The sequence below is a fragment of the Triticum aestivum genome, chromosome 4A (genome assembly GCF_018294505.1).
Source record: "Triticum aestivum cultivar Chinese Spring chromosome 4A, IWGSC CS RefSeq v2.1, whole genome shotgun sequence".
Taxonomy (NCBI): domain Eukaryota; kingdom Viridiplantae; phylum Streptophyta; class Magnoliopsida; order Poales; family Poaceae; genus Triticum; species Triticum aestivum.
The window spans coordinates 346,827,765-346,849,675 of record NC_057803.1 but is presented as its reverse complement, the minus strand read 5'-3'; positions in this window follow the sequence as shown (position 1 = coordinate 346,849,675).

Sequence of the window (21,911 nt, the reverse complement as noted above, 5' to 3'; positions counted from 1 at the left end):
ATCTCTCCAACAAAAGGAAGATTTTCAGGCTGATGCCAATATTGTCAACACTACACTCTCTGAACCTGTTCTTACAGCAGTAACAGAACCCCAGGAAAACCAAATGCAGAACATGAACATAGAGGTGGTAACCAATGAGATTGAGGGGGGACCTCTGATCTCTCTGTTCCAATAGGTTTGCCTATCCCAGCTTTTCTTCAGCGGGCTCATACTATTTGCCCTAGTAACAACTAGACACATGATCAACATTTAAGTGCAGATGCAACCTCCAAACAACAGTCAACAGAAGAACTTCTTGGCAAGGAAGGGGCACAAATCTAGGAGACTCATTTTGCCCTTATTTTGGACAGTAAAGATATTATCCAGGTACCTAGTGAATGGGTAAACTTTCTTGCAGTTAATTTCCTAACACTAGATAAGTTTGCATGGGCCAAAAGATTTATTAAACCTAATGTCTAGGATATTATTAGTCAGAGCTCAACTTGTCCAAATACTCTACCATTTTCTATACCTGGCAAATGCCCAACTGATGATCTTCTTCTTTGCTCTGCTACTACCTCCTACTAGGGCTCAAAAGACATCACCTTGGGCTCTCCAACAGAGGACACTGACAAAGATGGCACATCTGCTTCATCCTCCTCAGCTCCACAAAATCTCAAAAAGAGAAAGGGAAAGATTCCTTTGGTGGAAACAGAGGTAAGAAGAAGTTGTAGAATTCAGCAACTTGCTAAGGGGTATAAACAGTCAGTATGTGTTGACAAAGATTGTGTGGCCTGTTCTGTTAAACCACCTACTCTGAAAGTCAAAGTGGTTAAAAGTTTGAACAATTTCTTTTTGCAAGGTGAGTGAGAAAGACTCCACTAAAGAGAACCTATCTAAAAGGAATAAGAAGAGCAAGGGCACAAGTTCCAACATGGAAGGGAACAAGGCCACCAAGGAGCAGACCAAGAAATGGCATTAGTTCTATCTTTTGTTTCTCATCCTAGATGGATTTCTATCTTGTTAAGGAACTAAAACGATTCTGCAATGATAGTCTCTTTTGGTGATGGCAGTAAGGTTGCTCTTTTGGTCTGTTGTAAGTCCTGTAATGCTATTAAGTTCTTGGCCTGGGTTGTACACTTTTTGGACAACTTCCTGTGACGCCCCGAGACCAATGTGCCAGGTGTCTTCCAGTTATTTGCTGTTGTTGCCTTGTCATTGCTGGCGTGTCATGCATTTCATATCATATCATCATGTGCATTTCATTTGCATACATGTTCGCCTCATGCATCCAAGCATTTTCCCCGTTGTCCGTTTTGCAATCCGGCGCTCATATGTCATCTGGTGTCCCTTTCTACCTCTTTTCGTGTGCGGGTGTTAAACATTATTGGATTGGACCGAGACTTGCCAAGCGGCCTTGGTTTACTACCGGTAGACTGCCTGTCAAGTTTCGTACCACTTGGACTTCGTTTGATACTCCAATGGTTAACCGAGGGACCGAAAAGGCCTCCTGTGTGTTGCAGCCCAACACCCCTCCAAAGTGGCCCAAAACCTACCAAAACCCCCTCCATCCTCTCGGTCTTTCGATCACGATCGCGTGACCGATAACCGCACCTCATTTGGACTCTCCTAGATCCCTCTACCTATAAGTATGTGGCTCTCCCCAAAATTTCGCGCAGTCCAAACCCTACCAAACTCCTCCCCGCGCCGCCGGACAATTCCTCCCGCGCCGGCCGGACATGTCGGCCGCCCCGCAGCCACCTCACTCCGGCAATGGCGAGCTGCCATGTCATCGCGCCGCCGCCCTCGTCACTCCCCTCGCGCCAGCTATTCACCGCCCTCACCGCACGCCCGGCCCGCCGGGACCCGGATCTGGCCTCGCCCGAGCCGCCCGACCCCGTGCCTCCCGAGCGCCTGAGCGCGCCGCGCCTAGGTTCATCGTCGTCGATCCCGAGATCCCCGTCGCGCCGCCGCCAAGCCCTCCGCCGGCGAGGCCTCACCGCGGTTCGCGCCGCCGTTGTAGCCCGACGCGCCTCTGCACCATCCGGTCGTGCCACCTTGCGCGCCCCGACCCACGCCGCCCCGCGCCACCCTTCGCCGGCGCGACCGGCGCGCGCGCACCCAGCGACCGCGCGCCGTCTCCGGCCATCTCCGTCGTCTCCGGCAGGTCCGGTGGATCGGGACGAGATCACCGGTCCCTTTCTCCAACGCGCCCGCGCCCGACCCGGATCTCCTCGTCCGGCACGTCTCCGTCCCGGGTTGACTTTTCCCGCGAGGTCTAATTTCGTCTAAGTCCCAGTAATTTTGTGCACTTTGCGTCGCATCATAACTTCATCACCGTTGCTCCGATTCGCGCGTGTACCATATCAGAATGTTCGTCTCGACGAGTACATCGTTTCATCGCATTGCATCATTTTCATTTGAGCTCATCTTGATGCCCGGAATGCTGTTGGAAGAGGGCTATGTGATGATAGTTCCAGATCTGTTTCAGCAAATGCACTTTTGACATTTTTGCCATGATTAATGTGTGCATCATATGATCCTGAGCTCTACATGTGTTTTGTAGTATGACATGCCATCTTTACAGCGGTGTATGCCATGTATTTTTTGTGATCCCTGTGGTGACTAGCGCAAGCATGCAAAGTAGCTTACTCAATGTTGCTGATTTCAGGGATTTAGAATTTCACCAAGTCCATGTCCTATTATTGTTTTTATGCCATATGTTCATGTTGATTCCTAGTGATCTGTGCCTCTTTTGAGCATAATCAGTAAGGATGTTTTGTAGATAAAGTTGTGCTCTATCCATCCATTTCTTTGTTTGCAATTATGGAGCACATAGCTTGACTCAATCGAGCTCTTCTTTTGCTATAAAATGTTCCTGCCAGATTGGTAACATGTTTAGCACTTTTGCCGAGCTTGTTGTTGTTGTTCCGTGCATGCTATGTTGTTATTCTTGCCATGTATAGCTTCTATGGCATGTCTACTTGCTGGGTGTATGCTTAGATTATCATGCCATGCTTTGTAGTGAATGCTTCGAGCTCGTAAACATGCCTACTTGTTATCTGTTTTGCCATGCTCCAGTTTTTCACTAAGTCTGAATCTGTTTATGTTTTTGCTATGTTCACATGCTTGCAATTGTATTTTCTGATCCCTTTTGGCTCATGGTCACTAAGGGACTTTTGTTATATGCTTTGACTAGCTTCATGCCATGCCTTGCTTTGCCATGATATGTTCCTGTAGCATTTAGTTTTCATGCTCTAAAGATTGCTTCCTGATGATAAATCCTGACATGATGTTAATTTCACTAAGTCTGAAACTTGTTATCTTTTGCACTTTTGCCATGCTTGTTTGAACCTGCTATTGAGTGAATTAGGCGTAGCTCAGTGTTCATCTTTTGTCAAGCATCATGAGTGGATCCCTGCCACGTATTTTGTTGCTATGTTTGAGTGCAGTAGTTTATTTATCTTGATGCATTTATATGGCTTCGTGCTGATAATCGCAGACCGGTGCCATACTTGTTTTGCTTGCCATTTCCAAACCGTGCATCCAATTCCGGTGATCTTTATATCGATTTCGACCAAAATCAACTCAACTTTCCAGTGACACTCTTGGTTTTCCATGTTGAGTCCAGGTTCTATCATTCCTTTCCAAATCATGCATATGCATCACATATCGCATCCCGCATCCATGCCATGTTTTGCATCATGTTGCTTGTGCATTGCACATGGTTGATTGTGCTCCCTTTTGCTTGTTGTCTTGCTTTGGGTAGAGCCGGGAGACGAGTTCGTGTTCGAGGAGCCCGTTTAGTACGCTTACCAGGATCAAGCTTTTCGTCTTCTCGGAGAACTTTGCACGCAAGATGACCATACCCTCGAAATCACTTCTATCTTTGCTTGCTAGTTGCTCGCTCTTTTGCTATGCCTATGCTGCGATACCTACCACTTTCTTATCATGCCTCCCATATTGCTAAGCCAAGCCTCTAACCCACCTTGTCCTAGCAAACCATTGTTTGGCTATGTTACCGCTTTGCTCAGCCCCTCTTATAGCGTTGCTAGTTGCAGGTAAAGATTGGACTTTGTTCCTTGTTGGAACATGATTATTGTTGGGATATCACAATATATCTTATTTATATTAATGCATCTATATACTTGGTAAAGGGTGGAAGGCTCAGCCTTATGCCTGGTGTTTTGTTCCACTATTGCCGCCCTAGTTTCCGTCATATCGGTGTTATGTTCCCGGATTTTGCGTTCCTTACATGGTTGGGTTATAATGGGAACCCCTTGACAGTTCGCCTTGAATAAAACTCCTCCAGCATGGCCCAACATTGGTTTTACCATTTGCCACCTAGCATTTTCTTTCCCTTGGGTAGGCCTGCCCAAGGGTCATCTTTATTTAAACTCCCGGGCCGGTGCTCCTCTGAGTGTTGGTCCACCTTGTCAGCCGCTGGTGGCCCCCAGGGGCAACTCTGGGCTGGCCTACCGGAAGTTTGGGCAATCCGGTGTGCCCTGAGAACGAGATATGTGCAGCTCCTATCAGGATTTGTCGGCACATCTGGGTGTCTTTGCTGGACTTGTTTTACCATTGTCGAGGATGTCTTGTAACCGGGATGCCGAGTCTGATCGGATTGTCTTGGGAGAAGGAATATCCTCCATTGACCGTGAGAGCTTGTGATGGGCTAAGTTGGGATACCCCTGCAGGGATTTGAACTTTCGAAAGCCGTGCCCGTGGTTATGGGCAGATGGGAATTTGTTAATGTCCGGTTGTAGAAAACATGAAACTTACCTTAATTAAAATGCATCAACCGCGTGTGTAACCGTGATGGTCTCTTCTCGGCGGAGTCCGGGAAGTGAACACGGTGTTGGAGTAATGCTTGACGTAGGTTGGTCTAGGATCCCTTCTTGATCATAGTTTCTCGAACGTGCTTTGCCTTCTCTTCTCGCTCTCATTTGTGTATGTTAGCCACCATATATGCTAGTCACTTGCTGCAGCTCCACCTCATACTTTTACCCTTCCTATAAGCTTAAATAGTCTTGATCGCAAGGGTGTGAGGTTGTTGCGTCCTCTTGACTCACAGATACTTCCAAAACCAGCTTGCAGGTGCCGTTGAACCGTGCAGGTGACGCAACCAAGCTCAAGGTGGAGCTCGATGAAGATTGTGTTTGCTATGTTGTTTCGTTTCTAGTTGATCAGTAGTGGAGCCCAGTTGGGACAATCGGGGATCTGTGTAGCATTTGGGATAGTCTTCTTTTATTTTGGGTTCCGTAGTCGGAGCTTGATGGTATATGTTGATGTAATGTTATATTCATGTATTGTGTGAGGTGGCGATTGTAAGCCAACTATGTATCTCTTTCCCTTATGTTTTACATGGGTTGTGTGAAGATTACCTCACTTGCGACATTGCTTTCAATGCGGTTATGCCTCTAAGTCGTGCTTCGACACGTGGGAGATATAGCCGCATCGAGGGCATTACAAGTTGGTATCAGAGCCTTCCCCGACTTAGGAGCCCCCTTCTTGATCGAATCGCTGGCGTTGTTGAGTCTAGAAAAATGTTTTGAGTAATTTAGGATTATATATATCGGAGAGTAGGATTATTTTTACTCCTCAGTCCCTTCGTCGCTCTGGTGAGGCATCCTGACGTAGAGTTTTGACTCTTCTCTTCTCAAATTTCACTAAAAAAAATTTAGGATCACGCGTGTATCTTGGAATCGTTCCGATGGTTTTGTGACGAGAACATTGTTCTTGGTGCCTCCTGACATTTAGGGGTTGTGGCAGTGTCCCGGGGAGTTGAGCTCCGAGGTGTTGTCGTCACAATTTTATCGTTGCAGTTCTGGAATACCTGAGTTTCGCCGACATCGAAAATCTCTTTTATGCAGTTGTTGGTGAGATAACCTCGACGCCACCCAGTACTGGGGTGGGAGTTCGGGAGTATTGCCATAACTCGTATAACAGATGCTTTTTGAAGGTTGAGTTAAACGATTTCCGAAGGTTTCTTGGTTATGTGTTGAAGGATGGATACAGCTGGATGTAGGATTTGCTAGCTTTGGGTGAGATATTATGCTTCCCCTGTATTCCCAACACCTGATTGCATAACCGGAAAATTTCGGAAGTTTCATAAGTGGGAATTCCAGTAGCTCTTAGGATATCTTTCCGACACATGTATGATATGAAATTGGGGTTCGACGTCTAGTGGTCCGCCTATCCACGGTTGGTTTTACAGTGGTCTCGTTGTGTCTTAAAAAGTCCTTGGCTATGCTGACTCTGGGACGCTTCGTATGTCATGTGCATTGCCTTGTACATGATGGTGTTGTACGATCGAGCCCGTCTAGGCCCCACCACAAAAACTTCGGACGAAATCTCTATCATATGTTTGTTCCGGCTTATTTTGCAAGTCAATCCTTTATTTTGTTTTTGAGTTGTGGTATTCGAGTTGCTTCAATGTCAAGTGTTGATTCCATACTTTTCCTAAGCGGTGTTCTCATACTCCGATGTGAATATCAATCCTTCATGATAATCGAGATTGTCTTTTCAATCCTTTTCCAACCGGTGCGCTTCTCTTTGATATGATCCCATCTTTCTCCCCATCTGCAAGATCACTTCTAAGTCTTCTCGATGGTGTTTGTTTCATCCGTCCTAAATTTCTTTTGTTTTCCCACCCACCCCCTTTTTCTTCGAGGACTCGGATTTCTTAATCAAGTATCCATCTTATTGATGTGAAGTCTCTCCATTCTTTTCCGTCAATATTCTTATTCGGTGATTCTCATGAAAATGCTCTACAAGTTCATCATTATTCGTTCTTTTTTCTCCCGTGGATTCAATTCAAGTTTTGTTGATCATATCCTTTCCTCATTTTAAATGTTTTCTCATGTCGGTGCACCTCTTTATCATTCACTTCTCACTATTCATTTGTTCTGGAGTGTTGAAGATATCTCAGAAGATTCTAGTTTCCATCCTAAATTCATTCAAGCTTTTGCGAGGATGTTACCTTATTCAAGCCATTGATTTCAATCGGTGCAATCTATATTTTAAATCATCAACGGTGTTTCTTTTGAGTGGGCCCTAACCGACAGGTCTTTTCCCAGGATCTTACCTGACTCTTCTTATTTTACCGGAGCTTCTCAAATTCTTTTCCAAGTTTGACGTAAGAATGAATTATCATCAGTCAAATGTTTTTCTCCAAGATGTTTCAAATTCTTTTCATCGTTGGTTCAACATTTCTAATTTTCATCCCGGAGTATCTCAACAATTCATGGTGGTGTTTCTCATCGTCATTCTCTGCATTTGAAGACCGAAGAAGAGTTTTACCTCCATATCTTATCCGTTCTCTCAGAGATTCGTGGTTCTAGTTCAAGGCCATCCTCTCATAATTGTTTTGATTGTGAGAATTCCTTTCACCTATCTGGAGTCCATCAATTTATGTTTATTCATTCTTAGCTTTCAGTTATCATTCTCCAACCTACCGGTGCTTCTTTCAAATATCCTCTTCTCAGTTCGTGATCTCTTCGTTCTCATGTATCTTAACTCTCTAATGTATGTTCGTTCATTTGCTAATTCTTACTGGTGATTCATCATTTTACTACATTCGTTGTTAATTCTTATGGTGGTTCTTCCAGGATTCTCTTCCACTGTTGTCTTATCAATTCATTCGTCATTCCAATCATACCGGTGGTTCGTTGAAGACCTTCTCAAGTTTGTGCTATATCTATCTTAAATCCTTTCCACGAGAATAAGTAGTATGCCAATTCCATTGCTTGTCATCAATTTGAATTAGTGACGGATAAGCATAATGTAATTCGTATTCTTGTTTCATCGAGTTTATTCAATTTCTTTTTCCGGAGTGGTTCATCATATCACATTCTCAGTTCGAGATGCTTTATCTTTTCTTTTCTGGAATTCCAAGTCTCCACTTTGTCTCGTCGCAAAGCTTCATCTAATCATTTCAAGGCTTCAACCATATTCTTTTCATCCTTCTTTTCGTGTGATCATTCTTCTGTTGCCGGAGTTCTTCATGGAGGTTCTACATGTTGGTTCATAAAGGATTTAATTCCTTCTCGAAGTGTTCATCAAGATTCTTTTCAGAGGAGCTCAATCATTCTTCATTTTGCAATCCGGAGTGCAATTCTTTCTACCGTACCATTGGAGGTGGTATTATGTCATTCTTGATAATTTGAGTTCATGTTTCATGATTCACATGTTGTTAAGAATGAGGTATTTTAAATCCATCAATCTCTTCGTTGGAGTTATCTTGTGTCATGTTTCACCTAAAGCCTTACCTAAGGATTGTTGCTATCTATGGTGCTTATAAATGAACCAAGTTCTTCATTTATCCTCCCGGTGATATAAGCTTCTCGTCTCCTTGTTTATATCAATCCAATCTATCGTTTCCGTCAGTGGCAGAATTTCAACTCGGTTTTGAGATGTTTTCCATAAGCCCACAACAAGCTTACTCTTTTCGTTGTTTTTTTTCCAACTACTCCATTCGACCCTTCTCCTAAGTATGCCTTTTCAATCTCTTTTGTGACAGAAGTTGGCATTTTCTTCTCCATTCTCCTATTACAATTATCTATCTTCTATTCTTTTGTTCCGGAGGCATTGTGATGTTGCTCTCTTCAACCCATCTTCTTGTTTTGTCAGGATCGTGTTCTTTTCTTGGGTTATCCATTTAACCGGAGTGTTGTGTCCCTTCGATCAAGCTCTTTCATTTTATCAAGTCCTCAACTGAAGTGCTACCCGAATCGGTTCTTTCTTTTCCTCTTTCTTAACGGAGTGCTTTCAACTTCGTTCATCTCCGTTGTATTATTTTCTCGAAATGGCTTAACCTTTTCAAGGTTCTTTGGTTTCACTCGTTTGTCAAAGAAGCAACTTAGTTTTACCTCTTCTCTTTCTCTTCCGTTTTTCCCTCCCGTGCCATTCTAGATATCGGGACGAGATCCTCTCATAGTGACGGAGTGTTGTGACGCACCGAGACCAATGTGCCAGGTGTCTTCCAGTTATTCGCTGTTGTTGCCTTGTCATTGCTGGCGTGTCATGCATTTCATATCATGTCATCATGTGCATTTCATTTGCATACATGTTCGCCTCATGCATCCGAGCATTTTCCCTGTTGTCCATTTTGCAATTCGGAGCTCCTATGTCATCCGGTGTCCCTTTCTACCTCTTTTCGTGTGCGGGTGTTAAACGTTATCGGATTGGACCGAGACTTGCCAAGCGGCCTTGGTTTACTACCGGTAGGCCGCCTGTCATGTTTCGTACCATTTGGACTTCGTTTGATACTCCAACGGCTAACCGAGAGACCGAAAAGGCCTCGTGTGTGTTGCAGCCCAACACCCCTCCAAAGTGGCCCAAAACCCACCAAAACCCCCTCCATCCTCTCGGTCGTTCGATCACGGTCGCGTGACCGAAAACCGCACCTCATTTGGACTCTCCTAGCTCCCTCTACCTATAAGTATGTGGCTCTCCCCAAAATTTCACGCAGTCCAAACCCTAGCAAACTCCTCCCCGTGCCACCGGACAATTCCTCCCGCACCGGCCGGACATGTCCGCCGCCCCACAGCCACCTCACTCTGGCCAATGGCGAGCTGCCACGTCATCGCATCGCCGCCCTCGTCCACTCCCCTCGCGCCAGCTGTCACCGCCGCTCACCGCACCGCGCCCGGCCCGCCGGGACCCGGATCTGGCCCTCCGGGCCCGAGCCGCCCGACCCCGTGCCTCCCGAGCACCTGAGCGCGCCGCCGCCTAGGTTCATCGTCGCCGGATCCCGAGATCCCCGTCGAGCCGCCGCCAAGCCCTCCCGCCGGCAAGCCTCGCCGCGGTTCGCGCCGCCGCTATAGCCCGACGCGCCTCCGCACCATCCGGCCGCGCCGCCTTGCGCGCCCCGACCCGCGCCGGCCCCGCGCCACCCTTCGCCGACACACTCGCCTCTGGCGACCGGTGCCGCGCCCCGGCGACCACGCGCCGTCTCCGGCCACCCTCCGGCCATCTCCGTCGTCTCCGGCGAGGTCCGGTGGATCGGGACGAGATCCACCTGTCCCGTCATCCAAACGCTCCCGCGCCCGACCCGGATCTCCTCGCCCCGCATGTCTCCGTCCCAGGTTGACTTTTCCCGTGAGGTCTAATTTCGTCTAAGTCCCGGTAATTTTGTGCACTTTTCATCGCATCATAACTTCATCATTGTTGCTCCGATTCGCGCGTGTAGCATATCAAAATGTTCGTCTAGACGAGTACATCATTTCATCTCATTGCATCATTTTCATTTGAGCTCATCTTGATACGCGAAATACTGTTGGAAGAGGGCTATGTGATGATAGTTCTAGATCTGTTTCAGCAAATGCACTTTTGTCATTTTTTCCATGATTAATGTGTGCATGATATGATCCTGAGCTCTACATGTGTTTTGTAGTAAGACATGCCATCCGTACAGGGGTGTATGCCATGTATTTTTTGTGATCCTTGTGGTGACTAGCACAAGCATGCAAAGTAGCTTACTCAATGTTGCTGATTTTAGGGATTTAGAATTTCATTAAGTCCTTGTCATGTTATTGTTTTTATGCCATATGTTCATGTTGATTCCTAGTGATCCATGCCTCTTTTGAGCATGATCAGTAAGGATGTTTTGTAGATAATGTTGTGCTCTATCCATCCATGTATTTTTTTTGCAATTATGGAGCACCCTAGCTTGACTCTGTCGAGCTCTACTTTTGCTATAAAATGTTCCTGGCAGATTGCTAACATGTTTAGCACTTTTGCCGAGCTTGTTGTTGTTGATCCGTGCATGCTATGTAGTTGTTCTTGCCATGTATAGCTTCTATGCCATGTCTACTTTCTGGGTGTATGCTTAGATTATCATGACATGCTTTGTAGTGAGTGCTTCGAGCTCGTAAACATGCCTACTTGTTATCTGTTTTGCCATGCTCCAGTTTTTCACTAAGTCTGAATCTGTTTATGTTTTTGCTATGTTCACATGCTTGCAATTGTATTTTCTGATCCCTTTTGGCTCATGGTCACTAAGGGACTTTTGTTATATGCTTTGAGTAGCTTCATGCCATGCCTTGCTTTTCCATGATATGTTCCTGTAGCATTTAGTTTTCATGCTCTAAAGATTGCTTCCTGATGATAAATCCTGACATGATGTTAATTTCACTAAGTCTGAAACCTGTTATCTTTTGCACTTTTACCATGCTTGTTTGAACCTGCTATTGAGTGAATTAGGCGTAGCTCAGTGTTCATCTTTTGTCAAGCATCATGAGTGGATCCCTGCCACGTATTTTGTTGCTATGTTTGAGTGCAGTAGTTTATTTATCTTGATGCATTTATATGGCTTCGTTCTGATAATCGCAGACCGGTGCCATACTTGTTTTGCTTGCCATTTCCAAACCGTGCATCCAATTCCGGTGATCTTTATATCGATTTCGACCAAAATCAACTCACCTTTCCAGTGACACTCTTGGTTTTCCATGTTGAGTCCAGGTTCTATCATTCCTTTCCAAATCATGCATATGCATCACATATCGCATCCCGCATCCATGCCATGTTTTGCATCATGTTGCTTGTGCATTGCACGTGGTTGATTGTGCTCCCTTTTGCTTGTTGTCTTGCTTTGGGTAGAGCCGGGAGACGAGTTCGTGTTCGAGGAGCCCGTTTAGTACGCTTACGAGGATCAAGCTTTTCTTCTTCTCAAAGAACTTTGCACGCAAGATGACCATACCCTTGAAATCACTTCTATCTTTGCTTGCTAGTTGCTCGCTCTTTTGTTATGCCTATGTTGCGATACCTACCACTTTCTTATCATGCCTCCCATATTGTTAAGCCAAGCCTCTAACCCACCTTGTCCTAGCAAACCATTGTTTGGCTATGTTACCGCTTTGCTCAGCCCCTCTTATAGCGTTGCTAGTTGCAGGTAAAGATTGGACTTTGTTCCTTGTTGGAACATGATTATTGTTGGGATATCACAATATCTCTTATTTATATTAATGCATCTATATACTTGGTAAACGGTGGAAGTCTCGGACTTATGCCTGGTGTTTTGTTCCACTCTTATCGCCGTAGTTTCCGTCATATCGGTGTTATGTTCCCGGATTTTGCGTTCCTTACACGGTTGGGTTATAATGGGAACCCCTTGACAGTTCGCCTTGAATAAAACTCCTCCAGCAGGGCCCAACATTGGTTTTACCATTTGCCACCTAGCCTTTTCTTTCCCTTGGGTAGGCCTGCCCAAGGATCATCTTTATTTAAACCCATGGGCCAGTGCTCCTCTGAGTGTTGGTCCACCTTGTCAGCCGCCGGTGGCCACCAGGGGCAACTCTGGGCTGGCCTACCGGAAGTTTGGACAATCCGGTGTGCCCTGAGAATGATATATGTGCAGCTCCTATCGGGATTTGTCGGCACATCTGGGTGGCTTTGCTGGACTTGTTTTACCATTGTCGAGGATGTCTTGTAACCGGGATGCCGAGTCTGATCGAATTGTCTTGGGAGAAGGAATATCCTTCGTTGACCGTGAGAGCTTGTGATGGGCTAAGTTGGGACACCCCTGCAGGGATTTGAACTTTCGAAAGCCGTGCTCGTGGTTATGGGCAGATGGGAATTTGTTAATGTCCGGTTGTAGAAAACCTGAAACTTACCTTAATTAAAATGCATCAACCGCGTGTGTAACCGTGATGGTCTCTTCTCGGCGGAGTCCGGGAAGTGAACACGGTGTTGGAGTAATGCTTGACGTAGGTTGTTCTAGGATCACTTCTTGATCATAGTTTCTTGAGCATGCTTTGCCTTCTCTTCTCGCTCTCATTTGCGTATGTTAGCCACCATATATGCTAGTCACTTGCTGCAGCTCCTCCTCATACTTTTACCCTTCCTATAAGCTTAAATAGTCTTGATCGCGAGGGTGTGAGATTGCTGAGTCCCCGTGACTCACAAATACTTCCAAAACTAGCTTGCAGGTGCCATTGAACCGTGCAGGTGACGCAACCAAGCTCAAGGAGGAGCTCAATGAAGATTGTGTTCGCTATGTTGTTCCGTTTCTAGTTGATCAGTAGTGGAGCCCAGTTGGGATGATCGCGGATCTATGTAGCATTTGGGGTAGTCTTCTTTTATTTTGGGTTCCGTAGACGGACCTTGACGGTATCTGTTGATGTAATGTTATATTCATGTATTGTGTGAAGTGGCGATTGTAAGCCAACTATGTATCTCTTTCCCTTATGTATTACATGGGTTTTGTGAAGACTACCTCACTTGTGACATTGCTTTCAATGCGGTTATGCCTCTAAGTCGTGCTTCGACACGTGGGAGATATAGCCACATCGAGGGCGTTACACTTCCTCATGCTTCTTTTCCTCTCAATCCTAAACTCTTGTGACAGTATCATTACATCATGTCCATCCCAGTGGTTTTATTTCAGTCCAGTTTTCTTATGTCCCTATGAATAAAGATTGGAATATCCTTAACTGTAATATCAGAGGTATCAATGATACACTAGTATGCGTCGGTCCTAAACAAATGGTCTTTAACCCCTTTCCGCAACGGCATTTGGAACCATCGCCAAGTGAGTGTGTGCGATAGGGTGTCCTTTCCACACGACCCAGAAATCGTCGGGGATAGGCCCTCCTGTGACCCAGGCTGGGGCCGTGTGCGATCGGGCGAGGCATCAAAACCCAATCATTTCCATAGGTATGTACATCCCACACGGTAATCCGAGAAAATCATTTCCGTAGGTATGTACATCCCACACGGTGAATGCTAGAAAAACATTTCCGTTCGTATGTATATCACACACAGTCAATCCAAGGAATACGTTTCCATTCTTATGTACATCCCACACAGTCAATCCAGGGAACACGTTTCCATTCGGACGTACATCCCACACAGTTTTATGTATAGGCTCGTGTGTGAAAGGTGTAACTTGCCATGGTTAACTGTTTGCTTTTACCAACTATATCACACACGATTTGATGAAGAAAACTGTGTGGCATTGGGCTATCCATCGCAAGTGCTTTTACTGCTAGAACCATTTGCAAAGGTCCGTGACACATTTAGCGGGTTTATTAGTTTGCAATTAATAATTCCAGTATTGCGCAAATTCAAATTTCATATCGGACAGCTGTTTGCCAATTTCATATCAGGCACATAAATATATTATAACGTCACAATACGGTAGCTACATGAAAACAACACAGTACAACATATAGCTAGTTCAACTTCATAAGAACAATATATTCATTTCCCTAATTGAGATCATCCAGGCTCGTCTTATCCACCTTTGCTTTCAGTTCAGTAAGAACCCGTTTTGCACGGGCCAACTGGGAAAGTGCCTCCTCCTTCGCCAACACCATCTTAGAAAAGTCTAATTTAAAAAATCTGAGCTCATTCTCCACCTTCAACTTTTTATCCCGCATCTTGAAATATGCTTTAGCGTTGACAACAATTTCGCTAAGCCTTCGTGTGCTCTCTTCCTCATACATGACCCAGAGCTTCGTGCTACCTCTTGAGCACTTGTGTTGGTTTTCCCTTGAAGAGGAAAGGGTGATGCAGTAGAGTAGCGTAAGTATTTCCCTTAGTTTTTGAGAACCAAGGTATCAATCCAGTAGGAGGCTATGCGCGAGTCCCTCACACCTACATAAAACAAATAAATCCTCACAACCAACGCGATAAGGGGTTGTCAATCCCTACACAGTCACTTACGAGAGTGAGATTTTATAGATATGATAAGATAATATTTTTGGTATTTTTATGATAAAGATGCAAAGTAAAATAAAAGGAAATGAAAATAACTAAGTGTTGGAAGATTAATATGATGAAGATAGACTCAGGGGCCATAGGTTTCACTAGTGGCTTCTCTCAAGAGCATAAGTATTTTACGGTGGGTGAACAAATTACTGTTGAGCAATTGACAGAATTGAGCATAGTTATGAGAATATCTAGGTATGATCATGTATATAGGCATCACGTCCGAGACAAGTAGACCGACTCCTGCCTGCATCTACTACTATTACTCCACACATCGACCGCTATCCAGCATGCATCTAGAGTATTAAGTTCAAAAGAACAGAGTAATGCTTCAAGCAAGATGACATGATGTAGAGGGATAAACTCATGCAATATGATGAAAACCCCATCTTGTTATCCTCGATGGCAACAATACAATACGGTCCTTGCTGCCCCTACTAAACCCAAAGCTAAGCACTCTCCCATTGCAAGAAAGATCAATCTAGTAGGCCAAACCAAACAGATAATTCGAAGAGACTTGCAAAGATAACCAATCATACATAAAAGAATTCAGAGAAGATTGAAATATCGTTCATAGGTAAACTTGATCATAAACCCACAATTCATCGATCTTAACAAACACACCGCAAAAGAAGATTACATCGAATAGATCACCACAAGAGAGGGGGAGAACTTTGTATTGAGATCCAAAAAGAGAGAAGAAGCCATCTAGCTAATAACTATGGACCCGAAGGTCTGAGGTAAACTACTCACACTTCATCGGAGAGGCTATGGTGTTGATGTAGAAGCCCTCCGTGATCAATGCCCCCTCCGATGGAGCTCCGTAACAGGCCCCAAGATGGGATCTCATGGATACAGAAATTTACGGCGGTGGAATTAGGGTTTTGGCTCCATATCTGATCGTTTGGGGGTACGTAGGTATATATAGGAGGAAGGAGTACGTCGGTGGAGCAACAGGGGGGCCATGAGGGTGGAGGGCGCGCGCGGGGGGGGGGGGAGGGGGGAGGTAGGCGCGCCCCCTACCTCGTGGACTCCCTGTTGGTTGCTTGACGTAGGGTCCAAGTCTCCTGGATCTTGTTCGTTCCAAAAATCACGTTCCCAAAGGTTTCATTCCGTTTGGACTCCATTTGATGTTCCTTTTCTTCGAAACCCTAAAATAGGCAAAAAATAGCAATTCTGGGCTGGGCCTCCGGTTAATAGGTTAGTCCCAAAAATAATATAAAAGTGTATAATAAAGCCCAATAATATCCAAAACAGAAGATAGTATAGCATGGAGCACTCAAAAATTATAGATACGTTGGAGACGTATCAAGCATCCCCAAGCTTAATTCCTACTCGTCCTTGAGTAGGTAAATGATAAAAACAGAATTTGTGATGTGGAATGCTACTTGGCATAATTTCAAAATAATTCTTCTTAATTGTGGTATGAATATTCAGATCCGAAAGATTCAAGACAAAAGTTTAATATTGACATAGAAATAATAATACTTCAAGCATACTAACTAAGCAATTATGTCTTCTCAAAATAACATGGCCAAAGAAAGTTATCCCTACAAAATCAAATAGTCTGGCTATGCTCTATCTTCACCACACAAAGTATTTAAATCATACACAACCCCGATGAGAAGCCAAGCAATTGTTTCATACTTTTGGTGTTCTCAAACTTTTTCAATTTTCACGCTATACATGAGCGTGAGCCATGGACATAGCACTATAGGTGGAATAGAATGGTGGTTGTGGAGGAGACAAAAAGGGAGAAGATAGTCTCACATCAACTAAGCGTATCAACGGGCTATGGAGATGCCCATAAATAGATATCTATGTGAGTGAGTACGGATTGCCATGCAACGGAAGCACTAGAGCTATAAGTATATGAAATCTCAAAAAGAAACTAAGTGGGTGTGCATCCAACTTGCTTGCTCACGAAGACCTAGGGCATTTTGAGGAAGACCATCATTGGAATACGCAAGCCAAGATCTATAATGAATAGTTCCCACTAGTATATAAAAATGATAACATAGGAGACTCTCTATTATGAAGATCATGGTGCTACTTTGAAGCACAAGTGTGGTAAAAGGATAGTAGCATTGTCCCTTCTCTCTTTTTCTCTCATTTTTTTATTTGGGCCTTTTTATGGCCTCTTTTTTTCGTCCGGAGTCTCATCCCGACTTGTGGGGGAATCATAGTCTCCATCATCCTTTCCTCACTGGGATAATGCTCTAATAATGATGATCATCACACTTTTATTTTCTTACATCTCAAGAATTACAACTCGATACTTAGAACAAGATATGACTCTATATGAATGCCTCCGGCGGTGTACCGGGATATGCAATGACTCATGAGTGACATGTATGAAAGAATTATGAACGGTGGCTTTGCCACAAATACAATGTCAACTACATGATCATGCAAAGCAATATGACAATGATGAAGCGTGTCATAGTGAACGGAACGATGGAAAGTTGCATGGCAATATATCTCGGAATGGCTATGGAAATGCCATGATAGGTAGGTATGGTGGCTGTTTTGAGGAAGGTATGTGGTGGGTGTATGATACCGCCGAAAGGTGTGCGGTATTAGAGAGGCTAGCAATGGTGGAAGGGTGAGAGTGCGTATAATCCATGGACTCAACATTAGTCATAAAGAACACATATACTTATAGCAAAAATCTACAAGTTATCAAAGCAAAGTATTACGCGCATGCTCCTAGGGGGGTAGATTGGTAGGAAAAGACCATCGCTCATCCCCGACCGCCACTCATAAGGAAGACAATCAATAAATAAATCATGCTCCGACTCCATCACATAATGGTTCACCATACGTGCATGCTACGGGAATCACAAACTTTAACACAAGTATTTCTCAAATTCACAACTACTCAACTAGCATGACTCTAATATCACCATCTCCATATCTCAAAACAATTATCAAGTATCAAACTTCTCATGGTATTCTACACACACATAAGAGAATTTTATTATTAATCTTGTATACATAGCATATTAGGATTATTTAAGAAAATTACCATGCTATTTAAGACTCTCAAAATATTCTAAGCATGAGAGATCAATAGTTTCTATAAAACAAATCGACCACCGTGCTCTAAAAAGATATAAGTGAAGTACTAGAGCAAAACTATATAACTCAAAAGATATAAGTGAAGCACATAGAGTATTCTAATAATTTCGGAATCATGTGTGTCTCTCTCAAAAGGTGTGTACAGCAAGGATTATTGTGGTAAACTAACAAATAAATACTCAAATCATACAAGACGCTCCAAGCAAAACACATATCATGCGGTGAATAAAAATATAGCTCCAAGTAAAGTTACCGATAGAAGTAGACGAAAGAGGGGATGCCTTCCGGGGCATCCCCAAGCTTTGGCTTTTAGGTGTCCTTAGATTATCTTGGGGTTTCCATGCGAATCCCCAAGCATAGGCTCTTTCCACTCCTTGTTCCATAATCCATCAAATCTTTACCCAAAACTTGAAAACTTCACAAAACAAAACTTAAAGTAGAAAATCTCGTGAGCTCCGTTAGCAAAAGAAAACAAAAGACTACCTCAAGGTACTGTAATGAACTCATTCTTTATTTATATTGGGGTTAAACCTACTGTATTCCAACTTCTCTATGGTTTATAAACTATTTTACTAGCCATAGATTCATCAAAATAAGCAAACAACACACGAAGAACAGAATCTGTCAAAAACAGAACAGTCTGTAGTAATATGTAGCTAGCGCAAGATCTGTAACCCCAAAAATTCTAAAATAAACTGCTGGACGTGAGGAATTTATCTATTAATCATCTGAAAAAATAATTAACTAAATAGAACGTTCCAAATAAAAATGGCAGCATTTCTCGTGAGTGCTAAAGTTTCTGTTTTTACAGCAAGATTAACAAGACTTTCCCCAAGTCTTCCCAACGGTTCTACTTGGCACAAACACTAATTAAACACAAAAAACACAACCAAAACAGAGGCTAGATAAATTATTTATTACTAAACAGTATCAAAAAGTAAGGAATAAAAATAAAATTTGGTAGCCTCCCAACAAGCGCTATCGTTTAACACCCCTAGCTAGGCATAAAAAGCAAGGATAGATCGAGGTATTGCCATCTTTGGTAGGCAATCAATAAGTGGCTCTCATAATAGATTCATAAGGTAATTTAATTTTCTTTCTAGTAAAGTGTTCCATGCCTTTCCTTAACAGAAATTGGAATCTAATATTTCCTTCCTTCATATCAATAATTGCACCAATCGTTCTAAGGAAAGGTCTACCAAGAATAATAGGACATGAAGGATTGCAATCTATATCAAGAACGATAAAATCTACAGGCACATAATTCCTATTTGCAACAATAAGAACATCGTTAATTCTTCCCATAGGTTTCTTAATAGTGGAATCCGCAAGGTGCAAGTTTAAAGAGCAATCATCAAAATCACGGAAACCTAACAAATCACACGAAGTCTTTGGAATCGTGGAAACACTAGCACCCAAATAACACAAAGCATATCATTCATGATCTTTAATTTTAATTTTAATAGTTGGTTCCCACTCATCATAAAGTTTTCTAGAGATGGAAACTTCCAACTCAAGTTTTTCTTCATATGATTGCATCAAAGCATCAATGATATGTTTGGTAAAAGCTTTATTTTGACTATAAGCATGAGGAGAATTTAGCACGGATTGCAACAAGGAAATATAATCTATCAAAGAGCAATTATCATAATTAAATTCCTTGAAATCCAAAATAGTGGGTTCATTACTATTTAAAGTTTTGACTTCTTCAATCCCACTTTTAACAATTTTAGCATCAAGATCTAAAGACTCTGAATTTTTGGAACGCCATCGAGGTAAAGGTGGATCATATTCAGTCCCATGATTATCAAGATTCATATTGAAAAACAAAGATTTAATAGGGGACACATCAATAACTTTTAGATCATCATCTTTATTATCATGGAAACTAGAAGAACACGCTCTTATAAAGGAATCTTTCTTAGCACGCATCCTAGCGGTTCTTTCTTTGCACTCATCAATGGAAATTCTCATGGCTTTGAGAGACTCATTGATATCATGCTTAGGAGGAATAGATCTAAGTTCCAAAGAATCAGCATCAAGAGAAATTCTATCAACGTTCCTAGCCAACTCATCAATCTTAAGCATTTTTTCTTCAATCAAAGCATTGAAATTCTTTTGCGAAGTAATAAATTCTTTAATATTAGATTCAAAATCAGAGGTCATATTATTATAATTTCCATAAGAATTGTTGTAGGAATTACCATAATTATTAGAGGAATGTCTAGGATACGGCCTAGGATTAAAGTTTCCTCTATACGCGTTGTTACCAAAATTGTTCCTACCAACAAAATTCACATCCATAGATTCATTATTATTATCAATCAAAGTAGACAAAGGCATATCATTAGGATCAGAAGAAACACTTTTATTAGCAAATAATTTCATAAGTTCATCCATCTTTCCACTCAAAACATTAATTTCTTCTATCGCATGCACTTTTTTATTAGTAGATCTTTCAGAGTGCCATTGAGAATAATTAACCATAATATTATCTAGGAGTTTAGTAGCTTCTCCTAAAGTGATTTCCATAAAAGTGCCTCTTGCGGCCGAATCTAAAAGATTTCTAGAAGAAAAATTCAATCCGGCATAAAAATTATGTATAATCATCCACAAATTCAAACCATGCGTAGGGCAATTACGTATCATTAATTTCATCCTCTCCCAATATTGTTGTTGGGGAACGTAGTAATTTCAAAAAATTTCCTACGCACACGCAAGATCATGGTGATGCATAGCAACGAGGGGAGAGTGTGATCTACATACCCTTGGTAGATCGATAACGGAAGCGTTTGGTTGATGTAGTTGTACGTCTTCACGGCCCGACCGATCAAGCACCGAAACTACGGCACCTCCAATTTTTAGCACACGTTCAGCTCGATGAAGATCCCCGGACTCCGATCCAGCAAAGTTTCGGGGACGAGTTCCGTCAGCACGACGGCGTGGTGACGATCTTGATGTACTACTGTCGCAGGGCTTCGCCTAAGCACCACTACAATATTATCGAGGACTATGGTGGCTGGGGGCGCTGCACACGGCTAAGAATAAGATCACGTGGATCAACTTGTGTTTCTCTGGGGTGCCCCTGCCTCCGTATATAAAGGACTAAAGGGGGGGTGCGGCCGGACTAGGAGAGGCGCGCCAGGACAGTCCTACTCCCTCTAGGAGTAGGATTCCCCCCCCCCCCAATCCTAGTTGGAATAGGATTCGCGGAGGGGGGAAAAGAGAGAGAGAGGCCGGCCCCCTCTCCTTGTCCTATTCGGACCAAGGGAGGGGAGGGGCGCGCGGCCCATGTTGGGCTGCCTCTTCTCTTTTCCACTAAGGCCCACTATGGCCCATATAGCTCCCGGGGGGTTCCGGTAACCTCCTAGTACTCCGGTAAAATCCCGATTTCACCCGGAACACTTCCGATATCCAAACATAGGCTTTCAATATATCAATCTTTATGTCTCGATCATTTCGAGACTCCTCGTCATTTCCGTGATCACATCCGGGACTCCGAACAAACTTCGGTACATCAAAATGCATAAACTCGTAATATAACTGTCATCGTAACCTTAAGCATGCGGACCCTACGGGTTCGAGAACAATGTAGACATGACTGAGACATGTCTCCGGTCAATAACCAATAGCGGGACCTGGATGCCCATATTGGCTCCTACATATTCTACGAAGATCTTTATCGGTCAGACCGCATAACAACATACGTTGTTCCCTTTGTCATCGGTATGTTACTTGCCCGAGATTCGATCGTCGGTATACCAATACCTAGTTCAATCTCGTTACCGGCAAGTCTCTTTACTCGTTCTGTAATACATCATCCCGCAACTAACTCACTAGTTGCAATTCTTGCAAGGCTTAAGTGATATGCATTACCGAGAGGGCCCAGAGATACCTCTCCGACAATCGGAGTGACAAATCCTAATCTCGAAATACGCCAACCCAACATGTACCTTTGGAGACACCTGTAGAGCTCCTTTATAATCACCCAGTTACGTTGTGACGTTTGGTAGCACACAAAGTGTTCCTCCGGCAAACGGGAGTTGCATAATCTCATAGTTATAGGAACATGTATAAGTCATGAAGAAAGCAATAGCAACATACTAAACGATCGGGTGCTAAGCTAATGGAATGGGTCA